The sequence below is a fragment of the Prionailurus bengalensis genome, chromosome A1 (assembly GCF_016509475.1).
Source record: "Prionailurus bengalensis isolate Pbe53 chromosome A1, Fcat_Pben_1.1_paternal_pri, whole genome shotgun sequence".
Taxonomy (NCBI): Eukaryota; Metazoa; Chordata; class Mammalia; order Carnivora; family Felidae; genus Prionailurus; species Prionailurus bengalensis.
This window is the reverse complement of record NC_057343.1, coordinates 151463629-151480715: the sequence shown is the minus strand read 5'-3', so window position 1 is coordinate 151480715 and position 17087 is coordinate 151463629.

Genomic DNA, 17087 nt, shown 5'->3' with positions numbered 1-17087 from the left:
GAAACTTCTCATCATCCTTCATTGTCGCAGTGTTTAAAGTTCTTGTTAAACCAGGATAATTTTTAATAGAGCCTCCTTTGACTTTCAAAACTATCCCAATTTGATAAAATATATAGTCATCCTATTTCAAGATAACATGGTAGGGCAGAGGAATTAAAAGAGAAAAAAAATTAAGAACAGTGTTATATTTTTTGCTTTAAAAATCTATTTCATCATTAATTAATTAATTAATTAATTAATTTATGGTGTATTTGTTGCTGTCTTCTCCATTTCTTTCAATTGATATCTTTGATTCTTTATTCATTATCACTACTTCTTGGTGTAATTTATTGCAGTTTGGGTTCCTTTTCCTATTCTGACCTAAGAACAGATGTATTCCTCTAATTCTCTGATCTGATGCCCTGTGAATGGCGTATGCATGGACTTCTGTTATAAGTGTTAGACCTCACTTGGGTGAGACCTTTATTCTGTAAGAATAAAGAAGAAAATCTTTATTCATATTATAAAATTAAGAGCAGGAGATTATGGGTTAAACTTTGAATCTGCCATTTATAGACTGTAAGACTATAAGTTTTGTTTGTTCATTCGTTTGGTTCTTTGTTTGTTTTTTAGTAGGTTCCACACCCAATATGGGGCTCAAACCTCATGACCGGGAGATCAAGAGTCACATGCTCCACCAACCCAGCCAGCTAGGCACCCCATAGACTGTATGACTATAGACAAGTTATTTAACCTTCCTGTGCCTCCATTTCCTCTGCTATAAAGCGAGGATAGTATTATTTATCCTGTCAGGGATATTGTGACAACTAAATGAGATCATGTACCGAAGGTCTTGACACAGAGAAGCTGAACAAAAATGTATGATCCCGCTTTGCTTCTGTGCATGATTTCGTTTAAAGTAGGTTATTCTTTAAAAGCCATGATCTCTAAAGAGTGACATTATTATACTTCAGTTTATTAGTGTGAATAGCCAGGTTCCTTAGGGGATCACCTTCCTGGTGCCAATTTACTTGTGATTCTCTTTTTCCATTGTTCCAGATGTCATTGTAAGATATTCAGGAGACATGGAGGCATTATTTCAAGTTCCATCAGGAAGCAGTGTTGTTGAAAGTCAATTTTTGGCCAAAAGCACAGATTCTCCCAGATTGTCAAGGAAATGGTCATAAATATAGAACAGGCATTATTTCAGTTATGTTAAAAAAAAAAAAAAAGAAATAGCCTTGAATTTCAAACAGCTTTCCAGGATCTCTGGGAGTTAGCTTGTGAGGCTCTCATAGCCTCTTCAGGTCTGCATTGCTCGGTGGTAGATTTTCAAACCAAGTAATCTCTTTGTTATCTCTCCCATTACCATCGTCCATCCTCCACCAAGGATTTTGGAGAGAAAAAAAGACCAAACTTTTTTCAATTTCCTCCTTAAAAAAATCAACTGAAATGTAATATGGAGAATGTATTAAAATTTTTCCTTGGACTCAACACCCATGTCAATGTGATTATGTGATTTAGACTCAATTTAGATTTAAAAAATATTAGGAAAAAAAATTCTCACCCAAGATGAATTTTGCTTCCTTTTGTTATTTACTTAAACATGTTGTTGAAGGCATTATTATAGCATGATGGTTTTTGAAAAAGCTATGTTTACAGTAACTCCAGAGTCATACCATGAGTTTACCAGAATACCATGATTCATTCTAGATTTGGTGACATGTGAAGTACTGAAATTATGAAGGTAGTCTGCATGCAATAGGATCTTTCTTTGGCTGGCCTGGTATTGGTTATTGGGCTAGATCTTATAGGCACAATTTAGCTGAAAGCCAGTGAAGTAACTTTTTGATCTCAGGAGCTTGTATGAAGGGGGTACAGAAGCTTAAGAGATTTCTTATACATATCAGGCTGTACTAGTACTTGTACCGTAAAGATGATATTTGTGTTCATCCTTTCAAAAGAGGATTCTAAGCCCTGATTTTCCATTGCCAAAGGTGATAAGCTATTATAGAGACTCAACTCAGAGAGTTACTAATCCCCATAAAAGGCCAGCAAATGAAGAAGAGAGGTTAAGGTCATCGACTAGAGGCTATACTGTTCTTTACTGATACATGGAATGTAGGCTACAGCAAGTTCTTTTATTTTCAGAACTATTCTACCAAGGGAGAAAGCGTGAACTTGCCACTATAAAAAATAACCTTGTTTGAAACACAACGAAGCCATGTTTTTGGAGCTGTCCTAAAAGAATGAAGCATTCTTTGTGTAAAGGGAATAATGTCCTTATACGCCCAACTTTTCCATAATCGTTTTCTTTTTCATCCAGGTTTTGTTGAGTTGCCACATGTGCACACACATGCCACGTGTGTATGTTAGGAGAGATACTTCTCTGCTCAAAAGAATAGGTCAGCTCTGCTCTCTGATTCTGTGATAGCTTGTGTATTAGTGTATCTGCTTCTGCATTTTCCCATATAGCAAGACTGAAGTCATTTCAAGGTGAAACCTTAAAAACACTTTTATTCTTTAAATAGAAATGGAACTCTTCTACTATTTCCACTTCTACTGTATGGGGCAGGTGAGGGCCTTCCTGAATAGTGGCTTTTGTCAATCACATGTTTGGAGGGGCCTAAGGAGCCACTGAGATGCCACTATTGTAGAAACACATTTTACACGAAAGTGTGACTGACACTTCCCCAGTGTTTGTTCTCCAGGTTGCATCAGAAAATGAGGTAGACCATGGTACAGTACAGAATGTAGATAAGAGACAACTTCAAAACATTTACCAGACAAAGCCTTGGCTGAGTACTGAACACAGGGTTTTGTTTTTTTTTTTTAATTAAAAAAGTTTTTTTTCATGTTTATTCATTTTTGAGAGAGAGAGACAGACAGACAGACAGACAGACAGGGCACAAGTGGGAGAGGGGCAGAGAGAGAGGGAGACACAGGAACTGAAGCAGGCTCCAGGCTCTGAGCTGTCAGCACAGAGCCCGATGTGGGGCTTGAACTGACAAACCGTGATATAACCTGAGCACAAAGTCAGATGCTTAACTGACTGAGCCACCCAGACAATCTGAGATTTTTTTTTTCTGCTCCAATGTTGCCTTTCATTATTAAAGATATTAAAATATAATGGTTACCATTGACACATACAAACTGTTATTATAATGGCAATATGCATTACTGAGCCCCTTCTAGCCTACTGCAATTTGCCTTACTGCAAATATTCTATATTGCTTTCGATAGTGATTCTTGATTTACCCAATTCTGACCAATAAGGCAAGTTAGTTATCTGTGTATTTAAGTCATATTAACACCTTCAGATCTGGGATGAAATGATATATGAGTTAAGTTGCAATTCAAGTATAGTTGTTTTCTACCACTGTATAACCAATGACCACAAACCTTGTGGCTGAAGATAACATCCATTTTTAATCTAACTGTTAAAATGGTTACCTAGCAGTTATGCAGGTCCAAAGTCTGTCACAGCAAGACTGGATTTTTCACTCAGGGTCTCAGAAGCCTAAAATTGAGGGGTTTGTGTGCTGCATTCTTCCATAGCTGCATTCTGCTATGGTTGTGGCAGACATCAGTGCCTTGTGGTTATGGGGCTGAAGATTATATTTCCTTGCTGGCTGACACCTGGAGGCTGCTTTCAGATCCCTAGAGGCTTCCACATCCCTTGCCGTGTGGCTCTTCTGTCTTTAAATCAGCAGTGGAGATTCTATGTTGTAGAAGATTCCTTTTACCTTTTGAATCTTTTTTAAAAAAAGTGTATCCATTTAATTTGAGAGAGAGCGTGCATGTGCTTGCACAAGTAGGGGAGGGGCAGAGAAGAGAGTGAGGCAGAGGGAGAGGGAGGGAGGAGAGAGAATCCCAAGTAGGCTCTGTGCAGAGCCTCTGGAAGGGCTGAACTCATGAACCACGAGATCATGACCTGAGCTGAAATCAAGAGTCCACCACTTGACCGATTGAGCCACCCAGGCACCCCTTGAATCTCTTTTATTTAGGAAAAGCTCTGTCTCTTTTTAAGAGCTCGGCTAATTGGGTTGGCCCCACTGAGGTTAGTCATTCTAAAGTCAACTGATTTGGGAATTAATTACATCTGCAAAAGTCCTTCAGAGAAGTAGACATCTGTGGTTTCGCTTTCCCCTGTTTGGCTTTTGCTGTGGTTTCAGTTACCCATGGTTACCTGGAGCAGGGGGCGTGGAGGAACCATTTGATCCTTCTGACGAATCTTCAGAAAGTCAATAGTAGCCTACCTCTATGACCCAATGCCTGCCTCACTCACCTCACTCTGTGTCCACGTAGGCTTTTTACCATCTCACATCATCCCAAGAAGGGTGAGTAAAGTATAATAAGATATTTTGAGAGAGACCACATTTATATAACTTTTATTACAGCTTATTGTTATAATTATTATACCAATAGTCCTTGAATTGTGATGGTTTGACCTAATGATCTTTCACTTTTGCACTGGTGAGAAAGTGATACGTATTCAGTAGAAACTTAACTTTAAATTTTGAATTTTGATCTTTTCCCGGGCCGGTGATAAGCAGTGCAATACTGTCTCATGATGCCAGGCAGCAGCGAGCCGCAGCTCTCAATAAGCCACGTGTGCAGGGGGGTAAACAACTCATACACTTCCAACCATTCTGTACCCATACACCCACTCTACACCTCCTTTACCGTACTCAATATATTACATGAGCTGTTCAACACTTTAGTATAAAAGGGGCTTCGTGTAGATGATGTTGCCCAGCTGTAGTCTAGTGTTCTGAGCACATTTAAGGTAGGCTAAGCCAAGCTATGATGTTACGTAGGTTAGATGCATTAAATGCATTTTCAAGTTAATTTTCAACTTACGATGGTAGACTGGGATGTAACCTTATCATAAATCAAGGAAAATCTGTATTTTGCTATTGTTGTTAATGTCTTACTGTACAGAATTTATAAATTAAACTTGGTCATAGGTATGTATGTATAGGAAAAAACAATATAGAGAGAGTTTCATCCTATCTGCATTTGAGGCATTCAGTGGGGGCCTTGGAATATATCCCCTGTGGATAAGGGGGAATTACTGGGTTAGTGTTTGGCTACTTGGAGAAGGTACTCCAGGGAAGAGTTCTGCTTACCTCACTAAGAATACTATTCTTTCATATCTGAGTTAGTGGGATTAATTTGATTTCCATATATTTTAACTCTAGAAAGAGCTCAGTAATAACAGAAGAATTTGGCTTTTGCCTTGAAGACCAACATCAAAGAACTTAATAAATTATTTAATCTTATGCAGTCCAGGAGAATCATGCCAGTTTGGTTTGGTACTTCTAATTGATACAGATATAAAGATAAATAGAAATAAAGATATATAACCATGGATATATACTTTATATCCTTGTAGGGGACACACCTAACATACTGTCCAAACTGAAACCAAAAATTCATTGATCTGCTTAAATCAAGCAACATTTAGCACTTGCTGTGTTCTAGGCGCTGACCTCAATGATGAAGATAGAGATGGGGTGCTATATCTCAAGTTAATTTCTAAATCTAATTATATTTAAGTTAAAGCATCACAGGCGTTTTTATGGCATTCTAATTTATGTTCAAGGACAAGAAAGCAGTAATAGTTAATTTTTTAAAAAAAGTATTAATAAGGGGGGATACTTTAAATGATACTTAATAATTTGGCAAGACTACAATGATTAGCAGAGAGGGTCAGTACAGACATGTAGACAGATTCATAGGACATAACTAAAAACCTAGAAAAATCAGAAACATCCTGATATGTATACGTAAGACTTTAGTATAATTTTAATATATAATAAAATTGCCATTTGAAATTACTGATGTTATGTTATGAGAACTGTGAACTATTTGGGGAAAAATGCAGCTACATTTCTTTTTCATCATACATAAAATCAATTCCAAATGATAAAAAATGTAAAGATTAACAATGAGGACTTAAAATTATATGAGAATACGAGGTGCATATTTGTATTATTTGGGGGCAAGGAAAATCTTCTTAAGCATGATCCCCAAGCAGATGCTAACACAGAAGTTGATAGATTTAGCTCCATGGAAAACAAAATCTTCTGCAGATCAGAAAACATCTTCAGTAAGATAAAGTGGTTAGTTATGAAATAAGGAAAAAAATGTTTCCACATATATGGTACTGCTGCATAATGAGCTTTTAAAAATCAAGAAGTAAAACAATTCAGGAAGAAAAAAAAGCAAAAGGAGTAAGTAAGAAATTTAAAATGAATACAAATGACTTCCCTCAAAAGAAAAAGAAAAATGCTCAAAATCACTAATAATCAAAGAAATTAAAACAAACAATGCGATGTAATTTTTGCCTAAGAAAACAGCCAAAAATGTTTGCACAAGTGTTGAAGAAAATGTGGGGAAATGGGCATGCAGACCTTTTGGAAGCTAATCAATTTGCAGACAAGTCCTGAAAGTGGGGCACCTGGGTGGCTCAGTGGGTTAAAGCATCTGAGTCTTGATTTAGGCTCAAGGCATGATCTCACAGTTCGTGAGTTCAAGTCCCAAGTCAGAGTCCATGCGGACAGTGCGGATCCTGCTTGGGATTCTCTCTCTCTCCCTCCCTCTCTACCCCTCCCCTATGCAAGCACCTGCTCTTGCTGTCTCAAAATAAATAAACTAAAAAAAAAAAAAGTCCTGAATGTACAGTCTTTTACCCAGAATTCAGTTTTTATTAATAGAGCGTTTAAAATAACTAAGAATAAATACAAAGATTTAAACACAATATTTATTGCAGTATTACTTATAAAAATTGTATCTAGTATAAATGTCCAATAGTAAGTCATAGTAACTTTATAATACACACTACTATATAGAATTTTTTATTAAGTTTTTAAATCTTTATTTTTGAGAGAGGGAGAGAGAGAGAGAGAGAGAGAGAGAGAGAGACAGAGTATGAGTGGGGGAGGGGCAGAGAGAGAGGGAAACACAGAATCTGAAGCAGGCTCCAGGCTCTGGGCTGTCAGCACAGAGTCTGAGAAGGGGCTGGAGCTCAGGAACTGCAAGTTCATGACCTGAGCTGAAGTCAGATGCTTAACTGACTGAGCCACCCAGGTGCCCCATATTATATAGTATTTTGAATTATCTTATAAAAGAATATTTCCTTCCCTAAAGAGAGTTAATTATATGTATAATTAAAAAATCTTTTCCTCATTATATAACTATATATGAGCAGTTCCTCATAACTACATTCCTCCATATATACATGTTAATTTTAGGGATATATAGATATAAAATTGTTTTTATATGTAACATTTTTATACAATAATATATATATATATATATATATATATATATATATATATAGTATGTGTGCGTGTATAAAGTTTTATATCTGTATATCCCAAAAGCTAACAATTTAATTGTGTCTGAATTTGGGGATTATGGGTCATCTAAATTTTATTTTAGTTGGTTTTTATTTTCTAGATTTTCTATGATAAATGTGTTATTTTTAATGATCCATCCCCCACCCCCTTATTATAGATAATTTTATTACCCAAAATAAGCTGGCCTTGGAACATAGAGCAGAGAGCACAGATTTTGGAATCTGGTGGAACTGCCTTTGAATCCTGGCTCATAGGTCACTGCTTATCCTGTGGGATGATTGTCCTGGATCAGCTGCTTGCCCTGATCAGCTGTGGCAGACAAAGCCGGGTTATAGTTTCAAAATTTGGCTGCCTAAGGACATGCCATCAGCACAAGTTGTGAGTGTTGTAGCTAGTCTTGGGGATATGGCAGACTGAATACTGAACTACAGTGCAACAGGAAGTGGTAAGCTTTTGGAATGAATAAAGTGCTATGGAATCATAGAGATGGGGATAGAAGACTCCTGAGAAAACATCACTGAAAAGGTGACTTTCAAATGATATTTCTAGGCAGTACAATTCACTAGCTGGTGAAGAGGAAGCAGGGCAGGTAAAATGTCACAGGAGCAGAAGAGGCATCATGAAAGAATGGTGGAGGCATGAAAACACTATATTTGGAGAACGGTAGGCAAAATGGTTACTTGAGGAGTGCATGCAAAATAAGCCAAGAAAGGTAGGTGAGAGCTAGCTGGATTCTGACTCTGAATATTTAGGGCAATCCCTTTGGCCAGTTGGTTATTTCTGAAAATGATGATATTTCAACTTGAAGAATCCCTTGCTACCACCTGGGGATTCTCAGCCCCAGCAGCACTTTGGGGATCCCTTTGGAGCCTTTAAAAAACAGGGATGCCTGGGGCCCCAACTTGTATCCCAAATCCAAATTTCTGAGGGTTGGGCTTCAGTATGTATGAAAAGATTCCTGGGTGATTGAAACAGCGACAAAGAAGGTCAAGAGCCATTGTTGTAGACCATGCTATTTGACTTGTCTCCCATTTTCTGTATAGTCTCTAACTCCCTGTTTCGGTTTCAGGCTGTTTGAAAACACATGCCAGGCTCTCTGGGTATAAGTAGATTAGCCTTGGCCTATGCTTTTCTAAGACCGTGGAATCCACTGCATGACTTTTAGTGCTTCATAACTCATCTCTGCTTTTAATAGTTTCATCACTTTCCAGTTTCTTTATGATTTGCAACTACTGTCTTATCTCAAAGATAAACTCACCAAGAAATTTCTTCCACCATTTAAACTTGGTCCCAGAGCCATTCTGCTCAGGCCTCTCTAATTGCCCTTCTGGGCAGGCACCTGTTTCCTGCTGGCTCTTACACTCTACCTTTCTTGGCTAGACCAGTTGTTAACGGACTCTTCCTTTTGAGATCTTTTACCTCTCAGATGATTCTTTGCACCAAAGTGGGTGTAGCTTTTCTCTAATCTTTTTATAGGGCAAATTTTTTCAAAGACAATCATTTACTCTTAGAACATCTATTTTTCCTTAAAATTTTCAATATCAATATCCCTATTTTTTTCTTTGACAATGCTAGGCATTCTTTACTACCACATTATTTCTGAATATGGCAAACGTGGAAGAATTCAAACTCTTAAACAATGCTACTTTTAAAAGAGAACTCTGGTAAGATGCAGATTATTTCAGTTACATTGAGGATTAGCCAGGTTTTCTCACCTCTAACACCTCATGTAAATAAATCGGGAGATTCATTAACATAACATAAGAGGCACCAACCATGGCCCCATAGTCCTAGAACTAATGAGCACATAATAAATCCCAGCTCTCTCCAGCAAACTCCAAATGACACAGGCTAAAGAAACATGGTCTTTCAATCCATCAATTTCTATCTTACCTTGATAGCAGTCATGAATGCCTTCCAATGCCAAAGCAGGGCAGAGCTGTAATTCAAAAAGAGTAAGATTTGTAAACCTTGAAAAACCACTTTGGATTTATGGGCCAGAATCAAAATTTTATTCCTTCTTCCAAGCATGGAACTCTAAAAAACAAAACAAAACAAAACAAAACAAAACAAAACAAAACAAAAACCAACCCCCCCCCCCCCAACACACACACACAGTGGGAGGGCATATGGACTTTACCTGCCTTGCCTTCACAGGGATGCAATAGAGTGTAATGCTCTTTTATGGGACTCAAATGCATCAACCCTAACTTTTTCAGCTTTGAGACTCATAATCTGTAAATATTCAAGAATCACTGTTACCACATTTGCCTAAACATGAGTTTGTCATCCCTACTGTCAGTTGAGTGGATAATGAGGATCATTCCTCTCATCCAGTTAATTACTCTCTGCCGACTGGTTGTGCTCTGCTTCTTTAGATTTTGTCTTGGCTCTCTGAAGTCTTCACTACATTTTCAGCTTGGGGGATTTCTAGAGCCCTCATAGCTTTTGTCTTTTAATGTTATCTCCTGGAATCTTCAGAAAAAGAGTGATCATCTCTGAGAAACTAAATGCTGTCTTTTGGATGATACAAAACCTATACTTAAAGGGCTCTTTTAAATTTTCCTATCCGCTGAAGACATGTTCCTGATTTTCTGTGCAAACATGATTAAATGTTCAATTTATAACTTAATTTAGGAATACATTATGTAATCTACTCTTAGAGACTGTAATGGAACAAATATAGTTTTTTCCAGAATTGAAGTGAAGTGAAACTAAAAATGTTCATTGGTTTGGCTTACTGTTAGAAATATAAAGAATTTTCCTACACAAGCAAAAATAACAGCCCCACTGTGGATTGACATTTGAAACATAGCTATTACACAGGAATAGGCAATCAGTTAAGAGATCAAAAGCTCTTTGAAAACATTTCTATCGGGGTGCCTGGGTGGCTCAGTTGTTAAGCAACTGACTTTGGTTCAGGTCATGATCTCACTGTTCATGAGTTTGAGCTTGCTTCGGGTAAAACACAGGCCCCACATTGGGTTAGCCCTGTTTTTCTCTCTCTCTCTGCCCCTCATGGGACTGTCCCTCCTGGGATTCTCTCTCTCTCTCTATCTCTGCCCCTCACTTACTTGCGCCCTCTCTGTCTCAGAAACAAAATAAAACGTTTCTATATACCGTACACTTTTGTTAACCTTGAAGGGGTGATTAGAATGAAAAGAAACAATTAAAAATTAACATCACATTTTTAATGATAAAAATTGGCTATGGAAAGGGAAAACGTATATTAAAGCATCAATGTAGGATGATCGTGATGCCAGACTAGTCAGAGACCATCCAAGTCAGCCCTTCCATTTCTCATAAAGACCAGACCATGAAGGACTTGCTCAGTGTTCCATGGGAAGTCACTGATAACGTGCCTCTGTTTTCTCAGTATTAGAGATAAAGGTGGAAGTGGGGACTTGTATATGTATATACATACATATAAATACTATATATATAATACTGTAAAATTTATATAGGGTTAACCATGGTTAACCCTCTCCTTTATAAGTATATGAAAAAGTGACCACTGATCTAGATAATTAGATCTAATCATCACTAGTATAGTTTCTGAGGTGACTGTCACTGATGCTTCATGCACTTTGTGAAATATCATAGTCTAACAAAGCAATAATTTACATGATATATTATCGATGAAGAAGGTAACATGTAACTAACTTATGCATGTCTAGATGAGTGTTTTCAAATCACATCCATTGAGATGGCAGTGTTGGTCTCTGAAAGAAGGGCTTCCTGATGAAGTCATTCTGGAAAACCTGACTCAAAGAAAATTTAGGAAGATTCTTTCCCAGAGGGCTACTTAGAGCCTGTAATAATCTAAGAAGCCCTGTGAATCCTCCTGTTGGGGTAAACTATGTAATATTTATCAAATATATTTGTAGAACTCTTATTTTTTCTTTACTAAATAACCATTCATGTTACACCAGAACGCTTGTGTTCTGAGAAACAGTTTAGACATGCAGTTCTAAAATGTCTCTTTCAGCTTTTTGAAACTCAGTTTTTCATGTAACTCAATTCTAAATATTTATGTTGACACTTATGATCTCAATTTAAAATTTCCTAGAATTCTATTATGAGGAGAATATCATCCAGATGGGCTCTGTGACTTGCTGGTTGGCTCTCTGTTCTCCCTACTCCATTTGTCCAGAAAATGTCCCTTGACATCCTGCTCTCCCTACCCCAGGGGACCCTCTTTCATTCCACTTACCATGGGTGTTACCATTGTTTGTTTGGACTGCTAGCTCCTTGAGGTCAGGGGCCATGTTGTATTCTTTGCATTCCCATTTTCTAGCACAAGGCCTATTGTTTATTAATTCAGCAAATATTTTTTTGACACTGCAAACAAGACAGAGAACTCAGCCTTTTTAGAGCTACCGTCCATTGGGGGAGTGAAAGAAGCATTTGCCTTAAGATGTGAGAAATGCTGTGATAGAAGAAATGCAGACTGTTCTCAGAAAGAACACTCTAGGGAAGGTCTCCTGAGGGATTGATACCTATTTTGAGACCCCAAAAAAGAACAGGAGGTATTGGAAAGGTGCGTGTAGTAGTCTTTCATGGAATACTCACTAGAAGAATTAATATATTCCTAGAGAAAACAGAACCTCGATCAACTTATTTTTTGGAACTGTTCTTTTTCCTTTTATCAGAAGCAATTTCTTTTTAATTGTTAAAATGATCGAATCTGTTTTTGAAGTTTTATGAAGGTTTTGGAGACATCCTTAAGAGGTTTATTTTCACATTTTATTGCCCTCACATTCTTACTGCTGTTACTGCTGGGATTCATTTCAAATTTTTATCAATACTATTTTTTTGGTACATACTTTCTGTGTGAGATAACTTTTCTAACATTTACAATTAAAATTTTATGCATAGAAATGGCATAAAGCAGTGAAATATTTACATCCAGCGTGTGTCTGCATCAAAGTATATTTTACAGATAACTAACTTCTTTTATACTGATTTTAATCATTACTATAATGCTCAACAAGTTTTCAGTGCCCTTTTGCATATATTATCTCATTTGAAATGATACATTCGCAAGACTTTCACTCAGTCATTAACTCCCCAAACAACCCTGCAGAGTAGACAATACCAGCATTGTCCCTTTCTAAGTAGTTCCATCCCCACAGATGAAGAAGAAACTGAGTCAGAAAGATGACAAATAATTAGTCTGGCCACAAAGTGGTGTTATATAGGGCGCTTAGCTATTTTTGTATTTCTAAACATTTATTCATTTTGTTTCTTATGTAAATTTGGCAGATTTCTCTATCTTTCTGATAAGCATTTCATCGTAGAGAGCCTTTTGAATTGCTCATGGTCATCTTACATGAGAAATTATTTGTGCTTAGAGAAAAAATAATTGATGCTTTATTTTATGGACCACATAATGCCTAGGGTCTTAAGAAGGGTTGTCTGATAAGAGTTTTAGTTTTGAGTTCCTAGCACTTTCATATTCATTTGCAGAGACGGTTCAAAATGTCTAAGCTATGTAGCTATCACTCTTCTGATACCATAAACAGGTGCAGACTGCCTGAACACACAATGTTTTGTCACTGGTTGTGTCTTTTATGTTTTCTTAGCGTAGGTACCAAAGTGTCCTTCAGTAGTTTAAAAGTGAATGCATGGGCAGCAGATTAAGATTTATTTCAGTCAGAGCTAGATTTTTTCTTAATACTAAAATAGGAATCTTTTGTTAACTAGTGATTGTCTATAAGGTAGCAGGAAAAGAAGATTATGGTGTGGTTGACTCTTCAGAGGTTAAAAATGACCAGATCAAGTAAGTAGTCAGAAGGCAGTGTATTGAATTTAACTTTCCTAGTTGTTGTTGTTGTTGTTGTTTCTACAGACTCTTATAGAGGTTTGAATATTTCAATATTAGGAACACCTGTTTTATCTAGAGATCATTCATTCATCTACTGAAACTGATGGGGGATGCAGCTAAGAGCAAGAGTAGAGAAATTTTTGAAAAGCAAACATAGATGTCAACATGTTTTTGCATTATATTTCACATATTAGAGGTAAGAAGAATGTATCATCATTAGCTAACTTAATTCCAAAGTCAGGCTATTGGTTTTCCAGCCAATTAGAATTTGAAATTAGAATATAGAAGTTATTATGGGACACAGGAATATTGATAGCAGTAAGTAGGGACAGCTGAAAACCAAAAGAGATAAACCTACATACATACATGTATGTATGAGGACGTACATGTATGAGAAGGTAAGGAAGTATGAAGTACGAAGTAAATTTCAGAAGGAATTTTATAAAAAGAGTTGAAGTCAACCAAAAAAGGTTTTGATATCAAGCTTCACTTGTATGGAAAAATTTCCCATCATTGCTAGAAGTAGGAGGTCACTGTCCTTTGTAAAGTAGCTGGGGTCATCACAATGGGGTTGAAATTTCCCCCAGACATTTAAATTTTTAAAAATAATATTGAAAGCCCCAAAAGTCAGAAGCTTTATTTGCTGAGTGATCTTATGAAATGAAAGAGAGATCATAATAACTATTCCCTTTTTAATCATTTGCCCTTTCATTTGTTTTGTTTATTCTATTTTTCATAAGAATTTTGATGACTCTTGTCTTTGTGCCCTCTTCACTTCAGAGAGCTATTTAATGTCTGTCAAATGTCATGTTACATGTTATAATAACACCACATGGTTATCTATAATGCCATAAAAATATGTATGTGACATCTAGTCATAACTTTGACAAAGAAGATGATCCGATTCCATTATACAGTTTAAGAGTCTATATGACATTTACATAGGCTACTTGCACGCTTATCTCTTTGGTGCCAATTTTTAAAACCATCTTTCTTTTTTTCCTTCAAATTAACCATCACATGGAAAAAAGATAGCGCAAAATAAAAATTAAGTTTTATGCAGTTAAAGATACATTCTTTAAAAAACTCACTTTTCCTGTTAAAACCCTGGTGGTTGTTGCATAAATTCTAGACCATCTGAAACAAATTATTTGTGAACATATAGTAATGCCTCTCAAGCATGCTAAAACTTCCCCAAGTTTTAGAAAATTTGAAAAAATTTATGAAACAAGTATAAATCACACACTGTTATTTTTTGGGGGGAGTAATATCAGAACAAGATTATATATCAAACTAGGAAATATTATAGAACAAAATGAAAAAAAAAAACCCACCGAAGTAGAGAATAGAAGAAAGAGTTGTACCTGGAAAAAGCAGAAAAGCTAGAGGAATTTTAAAAAGCTTTATATTTTAATGACCTGGTAATGGAGAGAAAGTGAAGTCACATGTGATGGTTTGATTTGCTCTGTGATGATTTTGATTTGCTCCATGATGACAACACCCAGCCTCTGAATCACTTCCTTTGCATCTGTGAAACAATCTTGGGAGGAATCCTAAGGGATTAACTTTGTTGCACTGGTCATCAGTGTGGGCATTTCCAGATGAACACTCTCTGGTGTTTTGGGGAGGCTTTTGGGTTGTGTTCTCAGCAACTTTTCCATATCTTCAGGCGTTCCATTAAGAGAGTCTCATGGCAAAGATTTTACCCAACCACAGAGCTGAAGACAGAGCTGTAGACAGAGCTGAAGTAGCTCATTTTCTTTTGATGTCTCTTAGAAATTAGCTAACTTAAAGCCACTTCATAATTTTAACACTATCAGAACTTAAAATGGAAGAGACAAAATGTTTAATATTCCAAGCATGACCCAAATACACAATACAAAGAGAAAAGACTTTTGCTGAACTCTCTATAGAGAGTTCTAATTGAGAAGAAAAAACCCACCAAAATAACTAATATATAAGTAAAATAAAAAACCAAACCTCAAACCAGACCAGCCGTACACAATCTCAGTGGTTACTAACTTACACTCCATGTCATTTTCTTTCATGCTAAAGGAATGACTAACTAATTAGAATTTTTGAATAAAGCTGTGTGACACCCCTCCTTTTTTTTCTTTTCTTTCTTTCTTTCTTTCTTTCTCTTTCTTTCTTTCTTTCTTTCTTTCTTTCACTTTGCATCCTCTTAGTCAGGTATCTGCAAATACTATTTTGTGCCAATTGTCTGTGAGAAAAATATAGGCTAATTAAAATGCTAATCTTTAGTAAACACATAAGTACTTGCATGAAAATTAAACACTTGGGCTGCTAATTTATGAATACGTGCTCACACATCAGGAACACTGCAACTAGTGTGGACTTCACAGTCTTGGGCTTAACAGGCTCGTCTACATGTCAAATCCACTTCAGGGCTGAGAGTATCTACCATTGAAATCACCCAGTGTGCCTTCTCTCAAGAGCGTCTAAGGAGAAAAGAAAAGTGATGTGCACTTTGAGAAGATTATTTAAAGCCAGCAGATTCATTAGGGGAGAACTTAATTGTGATCGAATCTATAATCCTTTCAGTTCATCCCATAAATAATAACAGTCTGAACTCTATTGAATCACATGGCCTCTTTCGCACAAACCTATAGAGGAGAGTCCTTAAAATTGAATAGATGGAATTGAATGGACCTGGGAAGTGGGAACTGGAATTTGATGGACAGCCTTTCACCTCTAGGTTATTGGTTTGTATCTGACCCAGGTGATGAAAAGTCGTTGTTTTACAATGGCTGTTTAGTAGTTTTCTGTGTAATGAGCTGTTGGCTCCAGTCCATTCCTCAGTGGACAGGTGTCTGCTCGCATTCCCAAATCACTATTCCACTTGTCAGTCACATTTGAGGTCAAGGGCTAAATAGGAACGGGGGCCGAAATACTTTCTCATTCTGATGAGTACAGGCCTTCCTTTGTTGGTTGACTTGGTTAAAAAAACGAAAACCGCCAGAGTCACTGTTCAGGCTCTGCCTATTTTCTGTGTAAGAAGATTTTACTGTTTCGAACTTCTATCATAATGAAAAACTATTAGGTTCTCAAATGTGCATGTTTTTTATGGTTACATACCATGGAAAGAGATGCCCAAATACACTCCTAGACCCAAGGGACATTAACATTTGAATGTATTTGTCTAACTGCCGCAGGGCTATCTCATACTGAGAAAGCATTTGCATCTGACTTTACTTCACTGCTACAGGAGAATTGTGATATAGGCTCCAAATCCTGATAAAACTTGCAGGTAGAAGATATTCAGTGGCTGAGCATTATACGGTATCTCGACTGGAAGAACACTCCTCTCTGAGTGCGGAGGTAGAAGAAGACATATGGGGAGGTCTTCAATGTTTCTTGGGATTTATAAAATGGAGATAAGCTGCTCTAGTTGAAGCCTGGCTTAAATACTTCTGTTTCTGTATTTTCTACCATTCTAAAAATATGGATTTGTGTTTATTAGCATTTCTAGAAAAGGTTGTGGCCTAGAGTGACTGGTCAAAACCAGAAGCCAGAAGACTCAGATGGTTTAGCCCTGAACGCTAGGGAGGGTTTTCCACTACCAATAAGTGATACGGTTTCCTACATAAACTGAAGAGATCTCTCAGACAAAGATGTGTTGTGAATAAGAGTTTTACAGTCCTTGTTTCCTTGCTCCTGTAGGTCTGGTCTCTATTTGCTTAAGAAAGATTGTATCAACTTAGGTTATTTTATTTTCTATCCTGATAGAATTGATTGCTAAATACTTTGACTTATTAAAAGGGACTGGATTGAATGAGAAACTTAAAACCTTTTATTCAACTTTACTTGTCATGGACCTCCTAGCACATTTTTAAGCCTGAATCTCTCTTTGTGATTAGATTGCCAGCTTGCTCATCTCACTGTTTCTTGTACTT